Source organism: Anomalospiza imberbis, chromosome 6, assembly GCF_031753505.1.
Source record: "Anomalospiza imberbis isolate Cuckoo-Finch-1a 21T00152 chromosome 6, ASM3175350v1, whole genome shotgun sequence".
In the NCBI taxonomy this organism is placed as follows: domain Eukaryota; kingdom Metazoa; phylum Chordata; class Aves; order Passeriformes; family Viduidae; genus Anomalospiza; species Anomalospiza imberbis.
Window position 1 is genome coordinate 23,025,274 of NC_089686.1, and position 25,262 is coordinate 23,050,535.

General features: G+C 47.0%; 1 long non-coding RNA gene across 1 annotated transcript; it reads right to left on the bottom strand.

Moving 5' to 3' along the window:
* Window positions 1-8,039: 8,039 nt before the first annotated feature.
* On the bottom strand, window positions 8,040-19,017 carry LOC137475476 (uncharacterized). The gene is made up of 2 exons (XR_010999918.1): window positions 18,841-19,017; window positions 8,040-9,389 (listed from the first exon to the last, which is right to left on the bottom strand). It is a non-coding gene; the product is annotated as an uncharacterized lncRNA (long non-coding RNA).
* Window positions 19,018-25,262: the final 6,245 nt, after the last annotated feature.

The window sequence follows — 25,262 nt, forward strand, 5'->3', positions numbered from 1 at the left end:
GCACTTGCTGACAGGGAGAAGGTGCACTTGCCCACACTCAACTTTATTGAAGGTTCCTCCAAAAAAATCATTAGTAGCAGAGTCTCAGAGTAAGAATAGTTAGTGAGTTACAGGAGAGATCCCAAGGCAGAATCAGCATGGTGCAAGCAAAAGATCCCATTGTGAAAGCTGTCCGTGGGGCAAACTACAACTTCTTGGTAAGTCTGAGAGTGGATCAAGGGGCAGAGAGAGAAGAAGAATGGCATCCCTTGAGCTTCTTCAGCGATCTGCGTGCTCTGGAATTAATGGGCTGCCAGTAGGGACTGTGTGAGCCAGCACTGTTGTACAAACTGGACTGGGCTTTCCAGGAACCGAGGAAAACCACAAACTGTCTTTGTGACGTGGACAAAACGTGGAGCACACAAATGGCTTGGCTCATTCCAACTGAGAGCCGTCAATCAGTTCCCCCAAAGGCTGGGGCAGATATAGCCCATGTAAGACTAGATTCTCCACTGCCGCCAATACCTAGGAATAGTGAAACTAATTTTAGCCCATGGCAGCAAGAAGGATTCACTGGCCCCTTATGGGTTTTTCCCCTGAGTGACACACTACGTCCATTTTAGAGCGGGAAATGTTTCTACCCTTTCTTTCCCTGCACAATTCTTCCAGACAAACACCTTCCTCTGTGCACTCTATGACTCCCTAGGGCTTCCTATTAACAGACACTGTGAAAAAGGAAGTCTTCCTGTTGTACACAGTCAGCCCAGTGTCACTGCTGGTTGGATTCATGTGTCAACAGTAGCCCTGAGGAAATCCAACCTGGGATGTGGCTAGCTGCTACACGGTCATATAACATGACACACAGAGACAATATACAGCTGGCCCTCAGGCATGTTAGGGGTTAAGTCCACCAAGAAAGTGTTTCTGCTGCCTAAACCAAATTTGCTCTTTTTCGTCTCTCTCTTGGTTTTTTGATTGCCTTTTTTTTGTTGGGTTTTTTTTTTTGTTGTTTGTTTGTTTTGTTTTGTGGGTTTTTTTGGTTTTTTGTAGGTTTTTTTTGTTGAGGAGTTAGTAAAAAAAAAAAAAAAAAAAAAAAAAAAAAGCTGCTATTTGTTTTGCCCCTGCAGGAGCCATGAAGGGAGCTCTGCAGAGTGGACAGTACAGTCACTGTGGCATCACAGCAGTGAGGGAGCTGAACCGGGAGCCGTGAGGTGAAGGTCTCTGTTTAACAGCTTTCCGTTTGTTTACCAAAAAAATATTGTTCCATCATAAAAACTCCCAAAATAGTTCACGTCTTGACAGACTGGCTGGCAGCTACCCAGCTCTGCAGGATCCTGCTAAATGAAAGGAAATAAAAAGAGCTAATCTGGTACCCACGTCCCAGTGCTTGCTGCTTGGAAATTTGCAGAGTTTCAGGGCTCAGCTGTCCCAGTAGGTGCAGGGTACGGTAGAGACTCCTCCGGTCAAGAGGGTGGATTTACTGATGGCACCAGCTTTTCCATGGGTGCTGGGCAGGCTGATTAGGAAGACAGCACTCACCTTTCAATGAATGATCAACTTCTGCTTTATTTTTATACCAAAAGTTTTTTCCCCTCCACCCAGCTCTGTAAAGCTTTACCTTCACAAGACAGCCACGCCAAGGCTTTCAATTCCTAAGACTTGTCAGTGGCTTCTTTGGGTTTTTTTTTTCATACAGTCTTTGTTCTGGACCAGTGTAACTCCTGACCAGTTAATATATCACTTGTTGCTGAGAAGATCTTGGTACACAACCTACAGTTGCTGCAGATTGTGGTGATCTTATTAGATATAAATGGAAAGCATCAAACAGCACATGACAGCCAAGTCAAAGACAGTCATCATCTGTAGGAAGAGCAAAAGGGCACTGTGAAGTCCTGCAGCCTGCCACAGTGACCAAAGGACTGTGCACACTGTGACTCACAGTGCAGAGAAGCAACAAACCCAGATTAGGTCATGCAGAATTAGAAGCCTCTGTGGAAAGAACCTATCCTCACCAAATTGCAGATGTCTCCCCAGCTGCAGAGTTAACTTCTCCATGGCCTTCATGGCGCCCAGGGCAAGTCTGTTTTAGGAAGGGAATGAGGGAAATTTGCACTCCAAATCATTCCCAGTATTGGCCTCATTGGACTTTCCATTCATTCCTTAGACATTTTAGTATCCAGCCTTTAAATCAGGCCAGGCTGTAGAGGCAGACTTGGAGGAGGGTGGAAGGATGACCATTCCCCAAGTGCTTGCCCTCATGAGTGGTGTACAAAGCCAGGCTGGTTGTGCTGGCTGCGGTGGTTCCTCTTCTTGTGGCAGGATCAGTTTGGCCTCCCACTGTGAAACATTCCTGAGCACTGCCACACCAGTTCAGGAGCCAGACATGGGAGACCTTTCACTACAGGTGAGCTCAGGGCTTGCTTGGTTTAGATAGCACTATCACAAAAAAGAGCTGGACCTGGTGGGACAATCGGTAAGCTCTCAGCCACAAACCAGACAAAAGTGACAGATTACATTGCTAATGGATTTCACACAGATTTGAGGCTCCTTTCATAATGCACATGGTGTGCATGCTGCCATCTGGGTCTCTCTTTACCCATTTGTCACACCTGAAAGAAAAGCTGACCACCAAATTTTGCACTGGAGGTATGCTGCCATTGCAGGCTGGCTCTATCTCATGACTGGCCACTCCTCTTGATCCATTTCTACACACTGAACTGGCTCTGGGTAAGCCACACGGCTTCTTATGATGGAAAACAGACCTGAGAGCATTGGGTATTACTTCCATCATTTCAGTCTCAAGGACACAGGGAGCTGAAACCTTCACAGCACAAAAAAGAAGAGAGCCTTTAGCTGAGGAAGGGCCATAGGAGAAGAAGAGGTATGGTTTGCACATCAGAGCAAGTTGTAAGCATCCTTAGAAGCAGTGGTTTGTAGCCATCTCATACGATCCTGGAGAAGCAGGGAGCCTGCATCAGGTGGATCTCCACAGATCCAGGTGGATCTCCAAGCAAGCATGCTGTGTTTCTCCTGCCCAGGCTGGCCACCACATTGAAGCCAGCACCCACTCTTCACCCTTTCCCCTCTGCATTCAGCTCCCCCAAGCTCCACGTGGCAGTTTAACAATTACCTGGTAGGAACACACTGCGGGGCTGTTCATGGATGAAGGCGGCAGGACTAGGGGGAGTGGAAATGTCTCTGAAAAGACACAGCCTATTTTGGGGGAACTGTGGACAACAGCCTGCTGATCTGGCTGTTGAGGTGCTTGATTCTTAGAGTTTATTTTCCCTTTGTGCTTGGTTTCCTGTGGACTGTGAGATGACTCCAACAAATGTGCTTCAGGGTAAAAAATGTCTTCAACCACCAGCCCATTTTCTAGTCTTCTTTTCCCCATGTTTGCCCATGCCTCACATTTTGCAGTCAGGTGCCTCTGATCTGACAATTTTGTGCTGCAGGGCTGGAAACTACTCTCCTTCAGCTCTCACACAGCTTGTTGTGGACAGAGACTGACCCCATGGAGAGCATTCAAGCACTCTGAAACCAGACCCTGTAAAACAAGTGCCACAGCTGTGCTCCCAGGCCCTGAGTCACCCATTTCCTCTTCCACTCATGGGGCAGGTGATGCACCAGGAGTGGTGCAGTTCTCTCAGCACCTCCTCAGTCATAATTTTCCTATTATTTTATGTTTATTGTTTAGGGCATAATCATCAACAGACCAAGTGTAAGGGTACAGGTGAAGTTAAGGGCACAGATGAAGGGCATTTCCCTTTCACATCTTAACACTCCAGGGCTGGCACTATAAACCATGCTAAACAAAACCAAGGTTTTACATTTGGAGAGAAAATGAAATGCTGCCATCTTGCTCCTGGGTTACCAAAGCAAATCAAGGCCTCACCAGTCACCAAACCCAAAAGCCCCCAAACACTGTCCTTAGCCCCATCTTTTTGAGTGATGTATTAATAGGAGATTGTTGCTAGTCTGTTTCCAAGAAAGCTGCAGAGAAACCTGGGGGCTTGGCTCTGTAGTCTGAGTGTCTGGGGCTCACTTGGGTCCACAGACCAAGTTGTTCTCCTCATCTACAACTTTGCCTGCTCTCTAAGCAGGGCTCCCTTTGCCAGGGTGTCTAGGGTCTTGGCCACATCTCAGAAGAGATGATTCTTACATATACCTGGATGTGATTGTCCATTTAAACCCCATTCCAGCCCTTGGCTCATCTCATAGAACAGCCCCCAAACAAAAATTTGCCTTTCTGCATTCTTTGCTGGGAGATCCTTCCACTCCAAACAGCATATGAATTAATCAAGCTGGTGGGGGCAGGTATCTCAGATCCCACTGCCAGCAAATAAAGCGCAAACTGATCACTGCTGTACCAGACTTCTCCTTCAAATGAAAAACCTCAGAGAAATGGCCAGGAATTGAGCTTATCTCTGCTCTGAAGTATTAAGTGAACAAAAATGTAAATACAGGCTTTGTGGCTCAAGGAAGTCAACAGAACTCCCAGGTACACCTTTGTCAGCATCAGACACCTGCCAAGTCCTATCCTGCTCATCCCTGGCTTGTGCATTTCCTTGCTATCAGAGACATCTAGTTCAAGACTCATTTTACATTATTTGTTATCATTACATAGCAAGTAATCAGATTCGTTATTACTGCTGTTTCCATCTTGCCAGATATGGGACTCCCACCCCCTCCCTATGGAGACACAGTTCACTTCTAGGAAGTACTTTCCTGATGCTAAGTCTAAATTTTCCCCTTTTGCTAACGCAATTCCCATCTCCTCACAGATGTTTGCAGACAGCAATGCTTCCCCCACCTATGTCATCTTTTGGCTAAACTGGTTAGCATTGTGTTCAATCAATCTTCCCTGTCTGTCAACACCTTCAATTTCCCCCAGTTCAGATCACAATATTTGGTAAACTGTTCAAGAGAGATCCTTCCTCCCCTCCTCAAGAGGAAAATCACTCTGGCATCTTTCTCACAACTGTAACATAACACAGACCTCCACCTGACTTGCTCTCCGCTGCTGTCCTTTGGGCTGAACTCCAAAAATTAGTGAAATTTATTAGAAAATCAATTCCATCTCTTATCTTTCTGTTTCCATAAGGGTAGGACCTTGCTTGCTACAAGTTGCTGCTCACAAGCGTAAACAAATTATCACAGTCCTTTTTCAGCCAGTTGGCAAGCAAGTCCATGCTGGAATCTATGAGTCCAGGACATGAAGTTTTGTGAAAGCTACAGTTGTTATCCGCTTTGCCCCTTTCTCCAATTGCCCACAACTTTATCTCTCTTGCATGCAGGAGGGCGGGAGCTCCACACTGATCTCATCCATCACAGATGGCAGAAGGAAGACCAGCCCATGCACTAGGGAAGGGGGGAAACAAGTATCTATGCATTGGCAATGAGCAGCTGGATACAAGAGAAAGCTCGCCCAGCAAGGCAGATTAATATGCCTTATTTTCACTTGTCCTCAGTACAACACACCAGCTCAGTCAGTCTATAAGTCTGATTGGATTAAGTTCTTCTTCACATTTTGGTTGAGAAAAATCACAGAGATAATCGCCTAGTTCATGCAGTCACTGGTTGACATCATTCCTCATGGTCTTAGTGCCATGTGGAGTACTGCTCACTTAATTCACATTAACTGGCTTCAGCTTTGGACTTTTACTTGCCACTCTCCCAAGGATCTTGTGACAGTGGGTGGATCATGATAAAAAAAAACAGAGCTGAGAGCAACTAATCTCGATATGGTATCACTCCCCACTTCCAGGAAAGAGATGCTTTCTTAAGCAGCAGGCTGCAGCCAAAATGAATAAGGAATGCCTTACAGTCAAGCAGGTCTCCATTGCAGGATTTGGAAGGGGCTCTGATGAGGGCTGGTGGTCATGTTGGGTTGGTTTGGGGTATGGAGAACTGCAGAGACAGAGGAGCCACAAAGGAGAAGTAGCATGGAAGAGCTCCTGCAGAACTAAATCTCTTTTTTTGCATATTCTGTGGAAGCACTAAAAACGCCATTGCTTGTTTATCTTTTCTGGAAGTGGATTAAGCAAAACTGAAGGATGGTATGCAGAGTTCAGTGTCCTCACAGGGAGCTTGTGCAAAAGAGCTACTGCTGTCATACTCTTTGCCCTCAACACTCACTGCTATATGTGGTAGGGAGATTGAAACAGCAAACAGAAGGAAAAAAAGGGAAAGAACTATCCCTTTTGATGCCTGGTGGTGAGAGAAAGCCATTTCCAAACAGAGCAATGGGCATAGGAAGAGAGAGTATTAATTCCTCTCCATTAAAGATCTGGAAAAGCCTTGTGAACATTTCCTTTCCTGCATTATTAACAGTTCTGCAGGGTGATATCATCGGGGCCTTTTCCAAACTCAGAGCGTCTCAGACATTACAACACCAGGTTTTGGCTGCTGACACATATGGCCAGCTACACCCACCCCAGCCCCCTCCCTGCAACACCCCCAAAGGGACCAGTGATCCCCCACTGCCAGACTCACCAGACCTCTGCTCAGCATCTTAGCAGTCACAAGCCTCCAAGACCTCGTCACTGGACATTGTACCTACACCTATGTCCTCAAAAGCTGCTCAGATAAAAATAGACTGTAATTGCTCCAAAAAGCCTAACATTCTGAGTTCCACTGTTTTTAAGGCCAAGAAAGCAAGTAGCTCATGATGCCAGGCACCAGGCTGCTGACAGGTAGGTTTGGAAGTAGGAAGAAGAAGGAAGAGAGAAGGTGCCTCTGAAGGATATCTCCAACCAGGCCAAGGTCAATGCAAAGGTCTGTTTCCCTAGTGCTGCAGAGCAAGTCCTGGGCAAATTAACAGCTCAAAAGTTGAAAACCTGCTCTTGGCAAAGCTACTTGCAAGCTGAAGGAAGGAGAGCAGCTCTTTCTAGTCCCCAGCAGTTATGTGCTCACATTCTGCAATCCAGAACCTCTGTTGCACATATCTTGATAGTTGCAACTCTCCTCTAGGTATGGTGGGGCTCATGTTCAAACTAGCTCTGCACCAGCATAAAGAGGAAATGTCTCCCCTGACATTAATTAAATTACCTCAGAGTGTCAAATTAGGCCAAGTGAGAGCAGAATCTGGGTATGGTGGAGATTTGCAGCCACAGAGCAGCCTACCAGCAGAACAGACAAAAACAGTGTGTCAGCGAAGAGGTTTTAGTTTCAGTTTGTCCAAGAATCACAAAAAAGCAGCAGTCATTTAAAAACGCCTGAGCTAGGTTCCTCAAAATAGTGGAAGTTTCATTTAGTGCTTACCCCAAGCAGTGTGTTAGCAACGCACTCAGAGTGCCTTCTGTAGAGAGAAAAAGTGCCAAAGGCAGAAGAAAAATAAACAAACCAAATGCCTGGGCTGTTCCAGTGGCCAGCAAAGATGTCAGATTTGCTGTTAATAATGCTGTTAAGGATGGTTTGACCTGCTTCCCTGCCTGCAGTCACACCCAGGAAGGTGTGAGGAGCCCCAGAGTTGCAGACAGCATGTGCTTGAAGTGTCCCCCAGTGAATTTGCACGACAGCCTGGCAGCTCTGCTCTACAGATGTGCTCTGTCAGTATAAAACACCCCAGGGCTGTCAGCCTGCTCCCAGCAGCCTCATCTACTCCCCCTTATGCTTAAGGATCACAGAATTGCAAGCCTTTCTTCTGTTTACTGTAAGGACATGTTGCCTAGATCCTTTTTGGATGGAAACTCTCTGCTACATTGCTCTCTAGCAACCTTAGTCAAGGTTCCCAAGAGTTTTTTCCAGCCCACCAGACAGTTTAGTTGCTCCAAAACAAGAGTGGGTTAGTTCAAATCCAGTATTTGATCCAATGGCTCAGCTACATTCCTGCTAGGATATTGCCCTCAGTATCACCACTCTGCCTATTTAGCAAGCAGTCCACGGATGAGAAAGACAAGTGCATGCCAGAAGTTACTGGGTTCACCAAAGCAAACTAACCGCAAAGGTCCCAAGCTGGCAGCCTTTCACCAGGAAGAAATCTGCTCCTAAAGCTCTGCTCTTCCATCACTCTGGCAGCTTTCTGCTGCTATTGTTTCCCCCCTCTCTCTCTTCAGAGATTTATTTTAGTACTGACAGGGACATTGCAAGGACCTTTCTTTCCTTTCTCCATTCTAAGGCACTTCCTTTTTTCTCTCTCCCACCCTCTGTGTAGACGAGAGGGCCCGTTTCCCTGCAGTGATTAATTCCTTTTGGCCCTTACAACTCAGAAGAGATTTTCTTTTACTGCTGTTTTTATCCCTCCTCGATTCAAAATGCACCTTGCATCATACAAAATAGCTCCAAGCACTTCCCATTGGGAACACGGGTTAAAACCCAGCCTGAGTCCTCACAGCAGACAGTCAGAGAAGAACACAGTGGGAAGAGGTAAAGAAAGTACATGGATGCTAGTGTACAGTGCTGGCAAAAGCATCACTTCCCTACTCTAAAAGGGATGCTGACCACTGGGTAATGCAGGAGGAAGAGAGACTGCAATGGTTGAGAGCTGAACTATTTGCCCCACAGTAAGCTTAGCCTGTTTAGCATTCTTGAACACTTAGAAGAAAGTGTCATTATTCCACTGTAATCCCAGGGAGTAAACATGGAGTACTCAAAAAGTCTTCAATCTCCTGAAGAAAGGAAGAATGGGAACCACAGCCAGATGCCATTGCCAGGCAACCTCTGATTAGAGCTAAAACACTGTTTTGTAGAGTGTGGCTGATCAATCCGTGCACACGGTAGATTCCCTGTCTCCATTGGATTCTGCACCGAGGCTGCTTAACCTCCCAGAAGCACTACTGGAAAACCCATATTATTGGGTGTGGGACAGAGGTAACTACTTGAAATGAAGGGGCCAGTCTTACACAAGAGGTGAGGCTGGATGATTGCCTGTCAAACCTGGGGAGCTTGTGAATTGCCAGAGCTCTCGTTTTGCCTGTGGCATTTCTGTAAACCTGCCACTGGTGCTGGTTCAGTGCTGGCATGTGTCCTGGAAGCACACCTTCTCCAAGCTGTTCATTGTTCCAGGTCTGCCAGAGACTGAATTTGCTCCCCTGCCTCTGGCAAGAAAGTTTCAGCTTTCCTTGTATAACCTTGCAGAAGCAGGGAGCACGGCAACCAGAGGGGGCTGGTTACACCCTTGAACAACAGACAGGAGGCTATGCGCTCCAGATCCAGAGAGGAGGGTGGACAGTCAAGGTGACCCCAGAGTAACAGAGCACACAGCCAACTCAGCAAATCAGCTCAGATGACACGCACTGCAGTGTGGCACAGATGAAGGAGGAGCTCCAAAGGAATGCAGATAATCTCAAGGATCCAGTGGCAACAGTTGTACAGCAGATCACCTTGCAAAACTGAGCTACAGCCCTCGCAGAGTAATGTAGTAAGGTGCTCCATAAGCCAAAAACTATGGTTCCTCTTTGGGTATGAGGCTGTTTATCCCTGTCCGTCCGTTCCCCCCCCCAAAAAAAACAAAACAAAACAAAAAAAAAAAAAAAAAAAAAAAAAAAAAAAAAAAAAAACACAAAAAACCAACCAACCAACCAACCAAAAACAGACAGACATAAGGCTGTGGGTCCATGAAGTATCTGCATAAGCAGGACCCAAAAGAAACTTCAGCCACTAGTCTTTGTTGACCCATAAACCTGATGCAAGGGGAGAGCATATATAGACCAGGCAGTGAAGACTTCCCACAAAAAGAAGCCATGCCACCTTGAAAACTTGCCAAGAGCTGATGGGTTGCACCTAAATCCCTGCAAAGTCCCTCAGGATGCAGGCACTGCTTTCAAGCTTCAAGCCTGATTAAAGAAGAGCTTAGAAAATGCAGCCAACCAAGAGTCATATTCTCAAGCACATGAAGCTGCAGAGAGGTGTATCTAAATCTTCACTCATGAGCACAGACTGTCAAGAATTCTTTCCAGTATTAAGAAGCACAAGCCAGTCAAGATAAGGACCTTGGAACAGAAGAATACAGCAGGTGAGTCAGTTTCCACACTGGTGTCCCCTGCCTTTGAGTGCCTCTCCCCCACACGACATTGATCTGGGCTTCCTCTTTGCAGCTCTCCCATCCCCGGTTCTGGCTAGTTCTGATGCCTGTATGTGCTGGCTGTGGTACTAACACACACACCCTGTGTATACAGGGTGCCTGTACATCCCTGCACACAGCTGCCAGACCAGGGTCCAAACCAGCTGCATTCTCCATGTCTTTTCCATGGCATGGCACTGAACCAGGCCTGATTCTTCTGTCCACCTGTAGAACCTCACAGAACCTGTAGAAATGTAACAATCTTGGGAATTTCTGCTCTTATCTCGAATTTGGTTGAAACTGTTCCACATGTTCAAAAGTTGCCAGAAGGGCCCCATGGTAAACAGCATGATTACATAAACTTTGTCACCTTAGGAAACCATCCAAAACCAGCCAACAGCCTCATACACTACATCCACAGCCCTACAGGTATCTTGCTGCAACAGGACAGGCCAAGAAGGTGCCTTTTGTGCATGAAGCACAGGCAGCTGGTGCTTTGCTGTCTTTCCAGCTCACTTGCACACTGTAATGTGGACAAGAAATAAACTGCTTATTAAGCAGCAACCCCAGATTTGTCTGGTTTTGCTAATGGTGAGTGTCGATCCTCACTGAGATGATTCACAAGTTGACACTATTTTCTGTTCTCCCCTTCTGTCTCCAGCCAGAGCTCTGATATCCCTGGCTCAAAGCCAGGGTGCAGGGTGAGTGTCTCTCACTTGTTTATAGCAGGGCTGGGGGATGTTTAAACGAAGGTGGCAATGGGAATCTTGGGAACTTCACAGCACACATAACTGCAGCTACAATCCTTCCTGCAGCTGACAAGCTCCAGTCAGGCCAGAGTATAGAAATTTCTTTATCTAAAGATAAATCTATTGACCAGCTCCTTCTGGAAATGAAGGCACTCTCAGGGATCGTACTAGTTCCAAATCAAATTTAAAAACCATAATCACTCATGGCCTGATCTTTAAAAGGCAGGAGTCCAAATCAAAAACTATGTGTTCGGCTGCATGCTTTAGTAGACACATGCAGCTACCATGATTGCCTGCAAAAAGAAACATTTTGACAGGAGAGAGAGAGAGAGAGTCCGGCCAGACCTCTGTGAGAGGCGAGAGCAGGTCCATGCTGAACTGCGCAGCTTCAGCACTGACGGGGTCAGAGCACAAATCCAGCTTAGAAATAAAAAATTCTCCAGTCATTGGTTTAGTAAAGAAGCCCTACAGATTATTACTAAAGCTAAAAGAATTTGTTTAGATCCATGCTGTGTTTCACTGTGAATGTTTATTTTCTTTCAGCACTTCATTCAGCTTGGACAATGACAGCAAGCTAATTAATTTCATATTTGTCCATACTTTTAAGCCTTTTTCTTTTGCAGGATTTCATTACTGCAATACTAAGATTGTAAGCATGATAAGCAAAGGCAGGTTTCATTTTTTTTTTAGAAAAAGTCTAAAAGTCTTAACTTGATCACTTATTTTTTTTTATCATCAAGTGATTCCAGTAAGTTTGCTATTAGCTAATGACTACACTAGAGGGTCAAAACTGACCTGATAATGTTTAATTAAAAAAAAAAAAACACCAAAAAACACCCAAAAACCAAAAATCCAACCAAAAAAAGCCCAAAACAAAACAAAATAACCAACCCAAAAACCCCACCATAACCAAAAGCCTGAAGCTTAGCTTAGGAAACTGAAATGCTTGCAAACAGAAAAACACTTGGAGTGAGAGGAAGAAAAATCAACTCTAATAATAATGATACATTATTATTTTTTAATGCCTTACAACTTGAATGCCAGTGGTATACTTGATGCTTGGATGGGTACCAAATGCCAAGAGCCAGCAACATCACACCTATCTACGTTTGCAGTTCAAGAAAACGAATACATTCAGGGGGTCTGCAGCATTGTCTCTTGATGACCCTTAGAAAAAAAAAAACATTTGGACACCTTACAAGAGAGTCTCAAACACAGGAGTCTGGGAAACCCCGAGTCAAACAATGCACTGGAGTGCCTGAAGCTCATTTTTACAAGGGCAGTTCTGTCTGAGAGTGCAGCTAAGCACTGGTTCAGTGCTGATCTGGTTATTTTCTGAAAATGCAGCATTAAGGATAGGATCCATCACTGGCCACAAGCGCACCTCACAGGACCATTTAAGAACAGAAGAACCTGAAAGACAGAAGGAGCTGGGCAGCAGCATGCTCCAAGTGCTGCGTGTTTCCCAGACTGACATCACCAGCACCACTGGCAGGAGCAGGGGCACAGCAGCCTGAGTGCTGAACATTCCCTCATTTAAAGTCTCAGTTCACCTTACCAGGGACCTGGAATTGCTGGGGAACCCCTGGAGCAGAGCTGGGTTCCTGCCACTGCCATCACATAGCACCCTCAAAGTGCAAATATGGATCAAGTAATTCCACAGGACAATTCTCAGCTACTCCTCCTTGGACCCACAGTAATAACTCCCTGTAAAAGCCAGTGTCCTACCTCCCCTCCCTCCCACAGTTACCATGTATCAATTTTATTTTCTTCTTTCTGCTTCCTTCCCACATTCTGCCCCAGCTTCCATATCTCCTATTCAGTAATTTCTAATGGTGGACAGTCCTGTTACCTACCAACACTAACCTTTTGAAAAGTAAAAGCTCCATACAGCTATATCACAAGCAACCAGAGATCTTACATTGCATCCATGCAAAACTTAGGGAGCAGCAACTGCTGCTCTCATTACACACATCACAAGAGCTGATCCACAAACTGCAAACAGCTGCTTCTCTGCATATCAGCAGGCTTGGGGCTGCACTGCTGTTGTTGCACTGCACTGACCTGTGCCACTGCTCTGGCCAAATCACTCAGCTCAACAGATTATCCACAACAGCCACACAGCTGGCAAGCCTTACCAAGTGATGGCACAGCACCAGGGTGACAAGCTGCATGGGAGATGAAGCCAGGTAAATATGTAACAGCTGACTCTGGGGATAACTTGGAAAGAAAGTCTACCTCAGCACCACAGTAATGAGAAGCTGCTGAAGCTCTAGAAAAAAAGGTCCTTCTGACTTGCCTAAAACCCCCTAAATCTTCCTTCTCCGCTGAAGCCTAAAATAAAGAAGAACAGGAAAGTGGGTTCCTTATAGCAGAAAGCAAGAGACAAAATTCCCCTCAGAAGAAGTGCAGTATTTTCCACACTGGTGACTGTCTTATCATGGAAAGACATCTGAGACACTTCATTAGTCACTGCCTGCAGTTTGCCTCCTTAAACATGTCCCCAAAGCAGTAGAGACCAAAAATAAAACGAGAAAAGAGGAATCTCTCTATCTCCTCAAAAATGTGGGATTAACCAGTGGCAGTTTAGATATCATGCAAAGCATTTTCTTTGTATATTTTACAAGATTTTCATCTGCAAATAACTCCTTTAGAACAGGAGCCAGGTCCAGAACTGCACTACTAAAAAGGCCCAGAATTAGTTTTCTTCAAACAGGTATCTTCACTAGTCCAAATCCTGAAAATAATTTAAAGCTGCCAGCTCTCACTGGAGCTTCTCTGACAAGTCTGGAGTTGTGTTGGTAAAGAATCACACATGCTAAAAGCTGTGTGCTGGATATGAGTACTCAAGGTCCTACAAAGTATGCCCCTAAAGGGGACTGCAAGTCTTCACTGGCAGGGTCAACAGAGACCTCTGGGAGGAGCCAGAAGAATGGAGAAAGGAGGGATGGAAGAAGGTACTGCAGTGCCTAAAATATTGCTTTGCAAATCTGACTTGTATTTAATTAAAATGTTAAGAATTAATAAGATACAGGACAGGTATTGCCCTTTCAAATCTCTCCTATACCCTAGTCTGCACATGCAGCATCAACCCCTACATGAGATAAACAGAAATGCCAAGTGAAGAATGGAAAAAGGCTCAGTATCTTTCCTGAGGTCTGATAGAGGGCCAAATCACTATGTGAGAGTCCTCACATGGCATTCTGGCATGTGGTTCTTATCACTGGCATTCTGTGGTTCTTATCTGTCACACTTCAAAATCAAGGAATAAAATTGGACCTGCCCTTCCAGCTCTGGCAAAAACTGCATGTGAGAATCAGAATTGTTCAGGCTGGAAAAGACCCTTAAGATCATTGAATCCAACTATAAACCCAAGACTGCCAAGTCCATCACTAAGCACTTCTCTAAAAACCACATCTACATTTCTTATAAACACCTCCAGGGATGGTGACTTTTAACATTTCCCTAAGCAGCCTGTTCCAATGCTTGACAACCTTTTCGGTGAAGGAATTTTCCTAATACCCAATGTAAATCTCCCATGGTGTAACCAGAGGTTGTGTCTTCTTGTCCTGTCACCTGTTACTTGGGAGAGGAGACTGACCCCCAGCTCACTATGACCCCCTTTCAGGTTGTTGTAGAGAGCAAAAAGGTCTCCCTTGAGCCTCCTTTTCTCCAGGCTAAGCAACCCCAGCTTCTTCAGGTGCTCCTCACAGGACTTGTGCTCCAGACCCTTCACCAGCTCTGTTGTCCTTCTCTGGATACATTTGAGCACCTCAATGTCTTTCCTGTTGTGAGGGGTCCAAATTTGACACAGGACTCAAGGTGTGGCTTTACCAGTGCCAAGTCGAGGGAGACAATCCCTGCCCTGGTCCTGCTGGCCACACTATTTCTGACATAAGCCAAGATGCCACTGGCCTTCTTGACCACCCGGGCACACGCTGGCTTATGTTCAGCTGCTGTTGACCAGCACATCCCGGCCCTTTTCTGCGAGGCAGCTTTCCAGACATTCTGCCCCCAGCCTGTAGAACTGCCTGGGGTTGTTGTGACCCAAATGCAGGACCTGGCACTTGACCTTGTCGAACCTCGTACCACTGGTCTCAGCCCATCAATCCAGGCTGTTCCGATCCCCCTTGCAGGGCCTTCCTAACCTCCAGCAAATCAACACTCCCCTCAACCTGGCGTCATCTCCAAACAGAGGGAAGGGGGCTCCAAGCCAGTCAGGCCTATCAGAGCAGCCACATCGTTTGGCAAGGGAAAAGCAAGGTTCATTCACCTGTCCTGGCAATGAGCCACGGCCAGTTCTTGCTCGGACACCCTCTCCGTGACTGACGGAAGGAGAACGCGAGCCAAGCCAGGCTGCAGAGCACGCTGTCGGGAGGTGAGAGGCAGCTGCCCGGCCCCTGCTTCCCCGGCCTGCGGGAGTGCAGCGGCCGGGCGGCTGTCTCTGTCCGTGCCGGCGCCCGCAGGCCGTGCCCCGGCCGTGCCCGGCAGCTGCAGCTCCCGGGCCGCCCGCAGCAGCCCGGGCCAGCCGGGCCGGTGCTCCCGGGCCGCCCGCAGCAGCCCGGGCCAGCCGGGCCGGTGCTCCCGGGCCGCCCGCAGCAGCCCGGGCCAGGCGGGCCGGTGCTCCCGGGCCGCCCGCAGCAGCCCGGGCCAGGCGGGCCGGTGCTCCCGGGCCGCCCGCAGCAGCCCGGGCCAGCCGGGCCGGTGCTCCCGGGCCGCCCGCAGCAGCCCGGGCCAGCCGGGCCGGTGCAGCTCCCGGGCCGCCCGCAGCAGCCCGGGCCAGCCGGGCCGGTGCAGCTCCCGGGCCGCCCGCAGCAGCCCGGGCCAGGCGGGCCGGTGCTCCCGGGCCGCCCGCAGCAGCCCGGGCCAGGCGGGCCGGTGCTCCCGGGCCGCCCGCAGCAGCCCGGGCCAGCCGTGCCGCCGCCCGCGCCCTCTGGCGGCCACGCTCGCACGCACCACCGGCTGCCCCCGCCGCCCTCGGCACCTCGTCCCAGGACGGCGCCACGGCACTTGGACACTGGAACGGGATGGGGCCGCCTCATTTCAGGCGCCACGAGTGTACCCACGCCCTGGCCTCGGCACAGCAGTGACCTGGTAACGCCACCGCCTCCAGCCAAGTCTCCCTGCCTCCCCTCGTTTCTCCCTGGGCCAGGAGCACTCTGCAGGCAGACAAATTCCTTCTGCCTGGACTCCCCTTTCAGAACAACAGCAGCCCCAGCTGTATCAAAGCAGCAAAGAGCTTTGTTCTCTCAGCCGCTGCAGGTTCCTGGCTTTTGTCATCAAATCTTTATTGTGGGTACTCATCAAGCCCCAGACCAGTGTGATTTGCTAAACCGCAAGGCCTGGAGTTCGCTTGAAGAGCAAACATTCTTCCATTGGACCAAGCGTGTTCACTTTTGTATGATAGCCTCCACCAGCACAAAGACTAAACCTGTACTTAGGTACCTACAGCGCCCTCAGTGCTCTGCAGCTTCAAAACAGGATCCAAGGAGCTTCCAGAAAGGAAAGAGGGCAACAAACATTGTAAAGAGGGCAAGAGAAACAGTGCTGAATCATTTTTTGTGATAAACTGATACCCATTAATTGATCAGCTACAAATTTCTGGGGTGGTGGGAACTTGCACAGGTGCACAGCACTCTCCACAGCTGGCAAGTCATGGTCTCTGCAGGACAGCAAGCTGTGAGACACATTATCAGCCTCAACACAAAAAGATTTGCTGCTTTCCTCACCACCCTTCTCCCAGAGGGCAGCCAGTAATTCCCAGATGCAGCTAACAGCAGTCAGTTAGCTGGAAATGACTAGCTGCGGTTTCAGGCTATGATAGATGGCACTCACTGGTAACCCTTCCCTCCCTCTCTCCATTAATAATCCTCCTCCCTCCAGTTTCCAGAAAATACAGCAGTGTTGCCTTCTGCCTGCCCCTCTCTCCTCCCTCCAGGCTACTCCTTTGGAGAATTGGCTCCACAGCTGGATTGTAAAATAATCCAGCTGTTCCTATGACAACATGCTGGCAGTGGGCAGAGATGACGCCAGCACACAGTGTTGGCCCATTCACTACCAATACCCAACTCTGTTTTGGTTTGGGAAGCATTTGTTTTTCTATGCGGGCAGCTCTGCCAAGTACATTTCTGAAGGCTGGAGGGGCAGGAGGAGCCACAATCCCAGAGATGCCAAGAAAGTTGCTGGCACTGTGATTTACCCTTGTTTTGGTTTGGCTTTTTTTTTTTTTTTTTGCCCCAGCTCCATCTGATGTGAGGATAAAAACCCCTCCAGCAATCTTGCAGCTGCACACAATCTTTGCAAGACTTGATCCAGAGCCTGATTTAAAAAGCACAGTGCAAGACTTTGCGTGTCAGACTTGCACAGGAAAAAAAAAGGAAAGTCTTGGGTAGAATCAATAAGGGCCACACAGTCTTTATTTTAATATCTTGCCTGTCAGCAGAAGGTTTGCGGGGTAGGGGGAAGTAAAGGAAAAGCTTGCCCCGTTTAAAGCATGAGCCAAACACCTGGCTGGACTCACCATCCTCTCCAGCTCTGACAGGAGCTAGCTCATGTACAGAGGGATTTCGGCAGAGGCCATTAGCAGGAGCAGAAGGACCTTCCTGTCAGGCTCAGGAAACTGAGGAGGCTCCTTAGGTACTGCAGCTATTAAACCTGCTCAGCAGAGCCAGCTCCTTCAGAGTTGCTGGGGTAATTCTACATACATAGCTTGGCAAGTCCAATGACAGGGTTCCCAAAAGGAAGGTCAGGAATATGCCTGACATTCCTCAGGAGAGGAAGACAATTTCTCAAGGACTATTACCCTCACAAGGCAAAATCTGATAAGAGGTTGCCAAGTCCCTGGTCTGTATGGTGTTTACAGGAACAGACCACTCTATCCAAAGCTTCATTTGATAAACTAGACTCAATATCAGCACATGTACATATTTAAGAGTATTAAGAACAAAATTTCATCAAAAGGTATTTCAATTATCAGACTGCACAGCAGATACACAGCAAGGCAAAGGATTCTGAGAGCAAGTCTGGCCATGCATCCACAACCTGTCCATCCCACGAAAAGTCTACCTGCCTACTTGGTCCTGCCTGAGGTCCCTTGTGAGGCTTGGCAGTCGTGGGAAAGCAGATTGGTGAGAGGAAGGAGGGCAGCCTGAGAGCAGTGTCAGTGCAGGTGGGAGATGGGATCAGGTGAGTGACTAGAAAAGGGGTTTTGTGGAGAGGACTAGAGGGTCCTGGCAAAGCAGACAGCTGCACTGGAGATGGAGCATGAGCTCTTTGGTTCGGATTGAGCCAATAACTGACTTTAGTTAAACTCACAATGCCACCTACCCCAACAACTGAGCTTAGAGACAAATTAGTGAGGCACATATTTGCCTCATGAATAATGAGGTAGGTTGGAAGCTGTCTGGATCACCACACTCAAAGTCAGTCAGCGGTAGAAAGCCCAAGCGACAACCAGTGAACTCTAGTGGCATCTCTTAAGGGCCAGTACTCTGTGATGCCCTTAGTAACAATCTGAATGGTGTGACAAAGCTTACAAATAGCAAATTAGTGCACAACACCAAATCAGGGGTAGTGTCTGGCATGCTTAGAGAGCAGTGCTACCACTTGGAGGAATCCAAATAGGCTGGAGGAATGGCTGATAACAATTTCATGAAAAAAAAATAACCAAATGCAAATCCCTCCTCTGGGAGAGAATAAGTCCATAAAATATTACTGGGTGTCACCTGGCTGAGGAGCTGTTTCACTGAAAAAGTGTTTGGCATTTGCAAAAGGTTTGGGAAAGCAGTGTGGAAATACAAATTCTTCAATACATGTCCCAAAGATCCTGACTGTTTACCATAAAACTGATCAAACACTAGATCAAGTCGCCCAGAAATGTTGCAGAAACCCCATTCCCAGGGTTATCCGAAATCCAACGGGACAACACGGTGAGCAACACACTCTCGTTGGACCTGCTTTCAGCCGGTGGCGGGAGTTAGGACTTCTGGAGTCAGAGCACCCTGATTCAATACTCCTCAACTGCGACTAATCGCCTCTGCTTTTCTCCCCCAGTGCTCAGCTTCCCGGAGACCAGCAGGGAGCAGTGAAAGGCGAGGAATGAAGACTTACCCACCAGACCAGCAGCATTCCTGCAAGGCTGCAGACGCATGCCGGGACCGCCCAGCGCTGAAGTTCTGAATGCCCAGCCCAGGGAAGCGGGAAAGGGCCCCGGCCAGCCACCGGCCAAGAAAGGCCATTGTGGGATGCGACCCCCGGGCACAGGGCACGGCCGGGAGCGCCGGCGGGGAGCGGGGAGCGGGGAGCAGCCGCGGGGAGCGGGGAGCGCCGGCGGGGAGCGGGGAGCGGGGAGCGCCGGCGGGGAGCGGGGAGCGCCGGCGGGGAGCGGGGAGCGGGGAGCGGGGAGCAGCCGCGGGGAGTGGGGAGCGGGGAGCGCCGGCGGGGAGCGGGGAGCGGGGAGCGGGGAGCGGGGAGCGGGGAGCGCCGGCGGGGAGCGGGGAGCGGGGAGCGGGGAGCAGCCGCGGGGACGCGAGAGCCGAGCAGACGACGGGGAGCGCGGGTGGCGACTCTCTCGGGGACCTGGCCAAGGGATGCAGAGTCTGGGGGCGTTTCCTACAGCCGGGGGGTCGGGCGGAGGGGGCTGCCCAGCTGGCTGCACCCACGGGTGCCAGCCCACGAGCCTGATCCCCAGAACTCCGGTGATCTTCCCGATATCTCTGCTGTCAGCGCTGGACCTTGCTTGTGGCTTCAAGCGTCTGGGGCTGCAAGGCTAGTATTGCCCAACTGTCCTCTTTGATCTCGAGATATAAACACATGCTTAGCAACAACCGAAATTTAAATTCTTACATAACCACATGACTCCAGGCACTGGAATGATGAAATCCCAAGAAGCATCAAGACTCTTCCACTGACAACAGACCTGCCAAAACCCAGGAGACACTGGCCATTTTACTGGTCAGGTTTGCTACAGGTCAGGATAATGCTCACATCCATTGTGCAAATGAGCACCAAGGCCACAAAGACATTTGCATGTTGCAGTCAGTTGCAGTATAAATTATGGCATTTTGATTTAAACTATGGAACTTTACCCACAAATGACACCTATGGAAAATCAGACACAGGACAAAAAGAAACCCCAGCAAACTGATGTCTTGGGACCCCAAAAATCTGAGTTTATGGGTGGCTGAGCTTAGAAGTGCTGCCTCTGGTTTAACTCTGGGGTGAATGACTATGACTGGGGTGGTTGCAGGCATTCCCATCTAAGTCTCTCCACCCTGCTCTCCTGTCCTAGGCTAACACACCTGTTCCAGGGGAGGCGGAAGAAGAATGGGAACATCAGTCCTTGTCACTGGGCATCAGGAAGTTCTGCACAAGTCCCTTTCCTCAGTCACTTGGTTAGCTAATAGCTCTGAGCACAGGCAAGGGTACAGCACAGGCTGTCACCTCTCACAGGAGAGCTAGCAATGCACTGTAGACAGCAAAGACAGTATTTTAAATTGCTAGTTAGATCTGTCAGAGCATGACATCCAGATCTTAGAGATGCTCATACATATACATAGAGACATTTCACACATCTGGAGTCGTCCCTTGCCACAAACCCTGTGTGTTACCACTCAGCTGCCTTCACACACAGCACCAGGGCATTACTCTGCTCTCTGTGATACAACTGATCCAGCCATTCATACATTCAGTGCATCAACAAAAGTTGGAAGGGGTCTCTGAAGGCCACCCTTCCCATCCCTGCTCGAAGTAGGGTCAGCTAGAACGGGTGGCTCAGGGCCTCAGCCAGTCCAGTTTTGATTACTTCCAAGGCTGGAAGTTCTGCAGCCTCTCCACGCAACATGCTCCAGCGTTTGACCACTTTCATGGTAAAACATAAGGATTTTAGTGCACGCTCTGAAGACTGAACTCTCCAAATTGAACTTAGGCAAATCACTTCGGTCCTGGATATGCTGTTCCACAGGAGTTTATACAGTTCAGTTTATACAGTCAGCTACAGCACTTGACTGGTTCTGCAGTAACTTTGGTCAGGGATTCAGAGCAGCCTAATTCTCCCACATAAATATATTCATTGTGCCAGTGTAACTTCCCATTTAATTGAGAGGGCAGGCAAGTAACTATGTACAAGCTGGGAATAAAACAGAATGACATGCATGAAGATCTCCTGAAACTGTAGCTTCTCTGCAATAATGTAATATTGGCCTTTGCAAGGGACACAGTTGTCCAAAATGTGGAGAATTAGTTCCCTAAGGGCTAAGGACCCTTCAGTACTTGCCCATTCAGACTGCCAGCTATGCTGCTTACACCTGTAGCACAAACACACTGCAACACAAAATCCGCTGGGGAGAGGAGAAGGGAACAAACCATACACTTGTGTATTAGTCACTTTTGAGGTTAATGGGAAAGTGTTCAGATGCTGCTTTGAATGGTTCATGGTAAGCGGTAAACTAGAACAGAACACTTCAATCATTAGTGCCCATAAGGAGCTCCAAGATCCTCAGGTGGAAATCATTATATAATAAATACATCATTCTCTTAAACACAGATTATTATTTCAGTGCATAATGTATCTTAAAAGGAAATACAAACCTTTGCTTAGAAGTCAGAGCCGGTCCTTACCACATTCTGTGCCTGCTCACCTGCAGGGCACAAGCTGTCATGCAATATCCAGTAATTAAGCTATATTTATTATAAGACTGGAAGCTGTGAAGTCATTCCCTGTGCTACTACACGTGCCTTAAGTTAGCTATGATAATCATTCTCACATGCACCCAACTGATGTTTAGGCCTTCAGCCACAGTTACTCTCTTATGATACAATAGCAAGTGACAAAGTGGCACAGAGTGGAAAAATATTGCTGACTTTGGTCATAAAGTGATTTGGAAAAGAGAGATTTTGCTCGCTTAGACTGCATGCACACTGCATACACTCTATTCCATACATCCAGCAAATGGAATACGTTATCACTTTTACTGCAAACACAGGAGTATCACCATTCCAGAACCATCTCATTGGTTCCAGAACCATCCTTACCTACTCTATAAGGAACAAGCAAATAAATTGCATTTATTTTTGGCATGAAAATACTTGCACAGTAAAATCTTTCTCAAATTATACATTCTAAAAGATATGAAAAAAAAACCCTCAATTCCAAAGTGCTAAAGCTTTCTTGGCAAATCTTCACTTATTGTTAACAACATATAACTATATGACAGGTTTATGAAAAAGCCATGTTAATACTATTCTGGTGTAATGAGCAAGAGTCTTGCATTCCTGTAGTGCCTTTCTGCACTACCATAAGGAGTAAAACAACAACAAAAGGAATTTCATTAGTTCTTAACTAAATGTGTCAGGACTAAGATCCAGTGAAGCATTTGCCCTTGGAACCTAAAGGTATGTTGAATATGGATAAAACTTTTTCTCAAATAAATGTTCCTAATCAGGATCATCCCATCTGAGGGATGAGGCATAGGTAGCTCATGTGACTATTATTTTGTGGTTCTTAAAGCGTGGAAACCCTCCCATCAGCTTGCCATGCCCCTTGACTTAGCTCCCAGACAGAAACAAAGATCCTGAAAATATGCATCCAAGTAGAATAACATGTTTCCATGTGTGTTATTTCACCATGTTTCCCACCAATTACAACTACGCATCTGCCATTCAGTGAAAAACATCAGTTCGTGTTTCCCTTAAATCCTACCCCATATTTAGGATGATTTGGAGATAATTTATCAAACACGGCAGTCATCGGGATTCCTTTTGGAGCACTGAACATGTTACACAACCCTTACAACAAGGTAAATCCTCTAACCTGCCAGAGCTTGTTTACAGCCTGACACAGGCAGCATCTACAATGCCAAGTGAAGCTGGGCCAGGAGCTGTTCTTTGGTGGAAGGGCTGGGCAGTCACACACCACATCCACACCACACAGCACATGGCTGGTGGTCACCTCTGAACTACATGTGGTCTTAAATAAGTATTATTTCAGGAGTGTTATTTCAAACAGGCAGATTTTAATAAAAGAGGGTTTGTCATAGCCCAGAGGGATAATTTACAACCTGAAGCTAAGGGACTTGTCATATGCCACAGCATAGAGGTGTGTTTGACAGTATGAAACTTGCTGAGATGTTGCTGGATCACCGAGAAGAGTGGAGGGGGTCCAGTCTCACAGAGTCTTGCTCACTGCTCAACTGCTCATTGGACACATGCTACCCTCTGAGCTACACCCAATCATCATCTTGGAGATTGCTGGTTGACACATGCCAAGACTGTCTCAGAAACCAGAATCATTACTGTGTAGCAGAGCACAGTGGAAAAGCAGGAGTCAAATGCCCAAGCTTGATTCCTACTCTCTTTGATTCAGCAGCACATGCATAGCCAAGGGACCCAAGCTTGTGGCACCTGGAAATTGCTGACAAATAGCAGCAAAAAAACCACAGCCCTGGGGGGGCGGGGGGTTGGGGAGAGGAAAAGGGAAGAGAATGAAGAGGATGGGAGGATCTGAGAGGCCCATGGATAGTTAAAGCTCTGAAGAACTGAATTCTTTGAAAGTATTGGAGTGAAATCCTTATCTGTGCCGAAACCCCATTCTTGGCTTTGTACTCAGTTCTTATGTAATGACAGCAAATTACTTTGTTTTATCTTCTCTGGTGTCCTCGAGGTTAGTGACACATCACCATCAGGTTACGTTACTGTTTTAGTTCAACTGCCATACCACATGCCTAAATGCTGTAACACAGCTTGTCCTTCTCCCGTGTGCTACTGGCAACTGTTATTTTTCCTACAATTAGAATTCAAATGCTTCATAGCAGGAATTTCATCACTCTCATGCTGAAGCACCCAATATACTTCAAAGCAGTGTCAAAATAATGTTTTATTTAAAAACCCAAATACCCTCACAATATCTGAATTCCATGTACCTTTCAGATGATATGCTTTAATACTAACACCGCTACTGTATTTTATGGCCTTCGCAGTACCATTACCTATTCAGGGGAAATATTTAATTTTGCAAACAGAACCAGATAAACACAATATTATGAGCTGGTTTCTCTTCCCTTCTTCCCAAGCATGAGAAGATTCAAGATGGGCTATTTAAAAAGCACTCAATCCTTACCAAGTGGAAGATGCAATGCAATCAGAATTAAAATTACTCCTTTAATGTTGCAGTTGGTTGTTCTTAGCCAACAGACCAAGTTACAAAGCATTTGTACAAAAACAGAGCTCAAATCTAATCAGTGAAGAAGAGCTGAAAATCTGTTGTGCAGACTAAAGATGCCAAGGGGGTGGCAGGGGACAGGACACCACTCCACAGAATAAGAGCTCCTTAATTGGAAATAATAAAGATACATTGTCTACATGCTAGTTACGGCCTTCTTTTGTTTTCCCATGATATCCTGTTGATATAATATCCAGGTCCCTTGTGAACATCCGCTGTTTCCAAATGAGAAGAATGGATGTTGTTGGTTTCACTTCAGCACCTCACTGGGTCACCAGCCTACCTCTGCCTGGAAAGGCTACCGGATACAGCCTTATCAGCAAAAGATCTGAACAGATAAGGTGCACGGACATATGAGATCACATCTTCTGGTAATTTCAACAAATTCAAACGCCATTATAATAGGGAAGCACAGGAAAGAGTGAAAGTTCAGCTAAATCCCTACAAACCCACCAAGAAATAATCATATTTGATAAAATCAAGCACAGCTTTTGCCCGTCTCTGTTAACAAACACAGTCTTCTGACACTACCTCTAGCAACCACTTGAAGAAAGTAGTAAGGACAAAGTCGTGGTTAGTGTGTAGTGCTGCCTCACCACAGTACTCCCTAAGGCCCCAGAAATTTCAAAATCAGGACTTGCACAGCCAAAGGGTATATTTGTGTATTTCATAGTCCTCACTAGCTTTTATTTGTGTTCATTTTCTGGAGTTTCCATCTCAAAAAAAAAAAAAAAAAAACACCAAAAAAAAAAAAAAAAAAACCTTATCTGCCTCTGACCTAGAAGCTGTCTCACACTTCCTAACATTTATCTGCTTCTCTGAACCTCTTATTATGCTCTCTGTCCTTCTAAAGATCAGAACTGTACACAACATTCAAAGCACTGGCACACCATGGATTTATCCTGTGCCATAATGACACTCTCTGCTTTTATTCTCTTGCTCTTATTGCTTATCTCCTAACACTCGATTTGCTCATTTACCAAGCCTTGAACTGAGGTTTTCACAGAACTATTATTATGCCAAGATCTTGTTCCCAAGTGATAAATCAGCTAGGCTGTTTCTGTATGATTGAAATGGATTGTTTATCTCCCATTTAAAACGCTTTACATGTATGTACATCAAATTGTACCACCCACTCACTTTGTATTGTGACATTTTACTACCTTTGCTCTCAGTCCACAGGCTCCAATTCAGATCCTTGTGGAACTTTGCATGTTGACTCAATTCGCCAATAAATAGTTTTGTTCTGTCTGACAGAGGCCTGTCTTTAATGCAGTGTCATCTATCCACATGAAAACTTCTCTTATTCTACAGT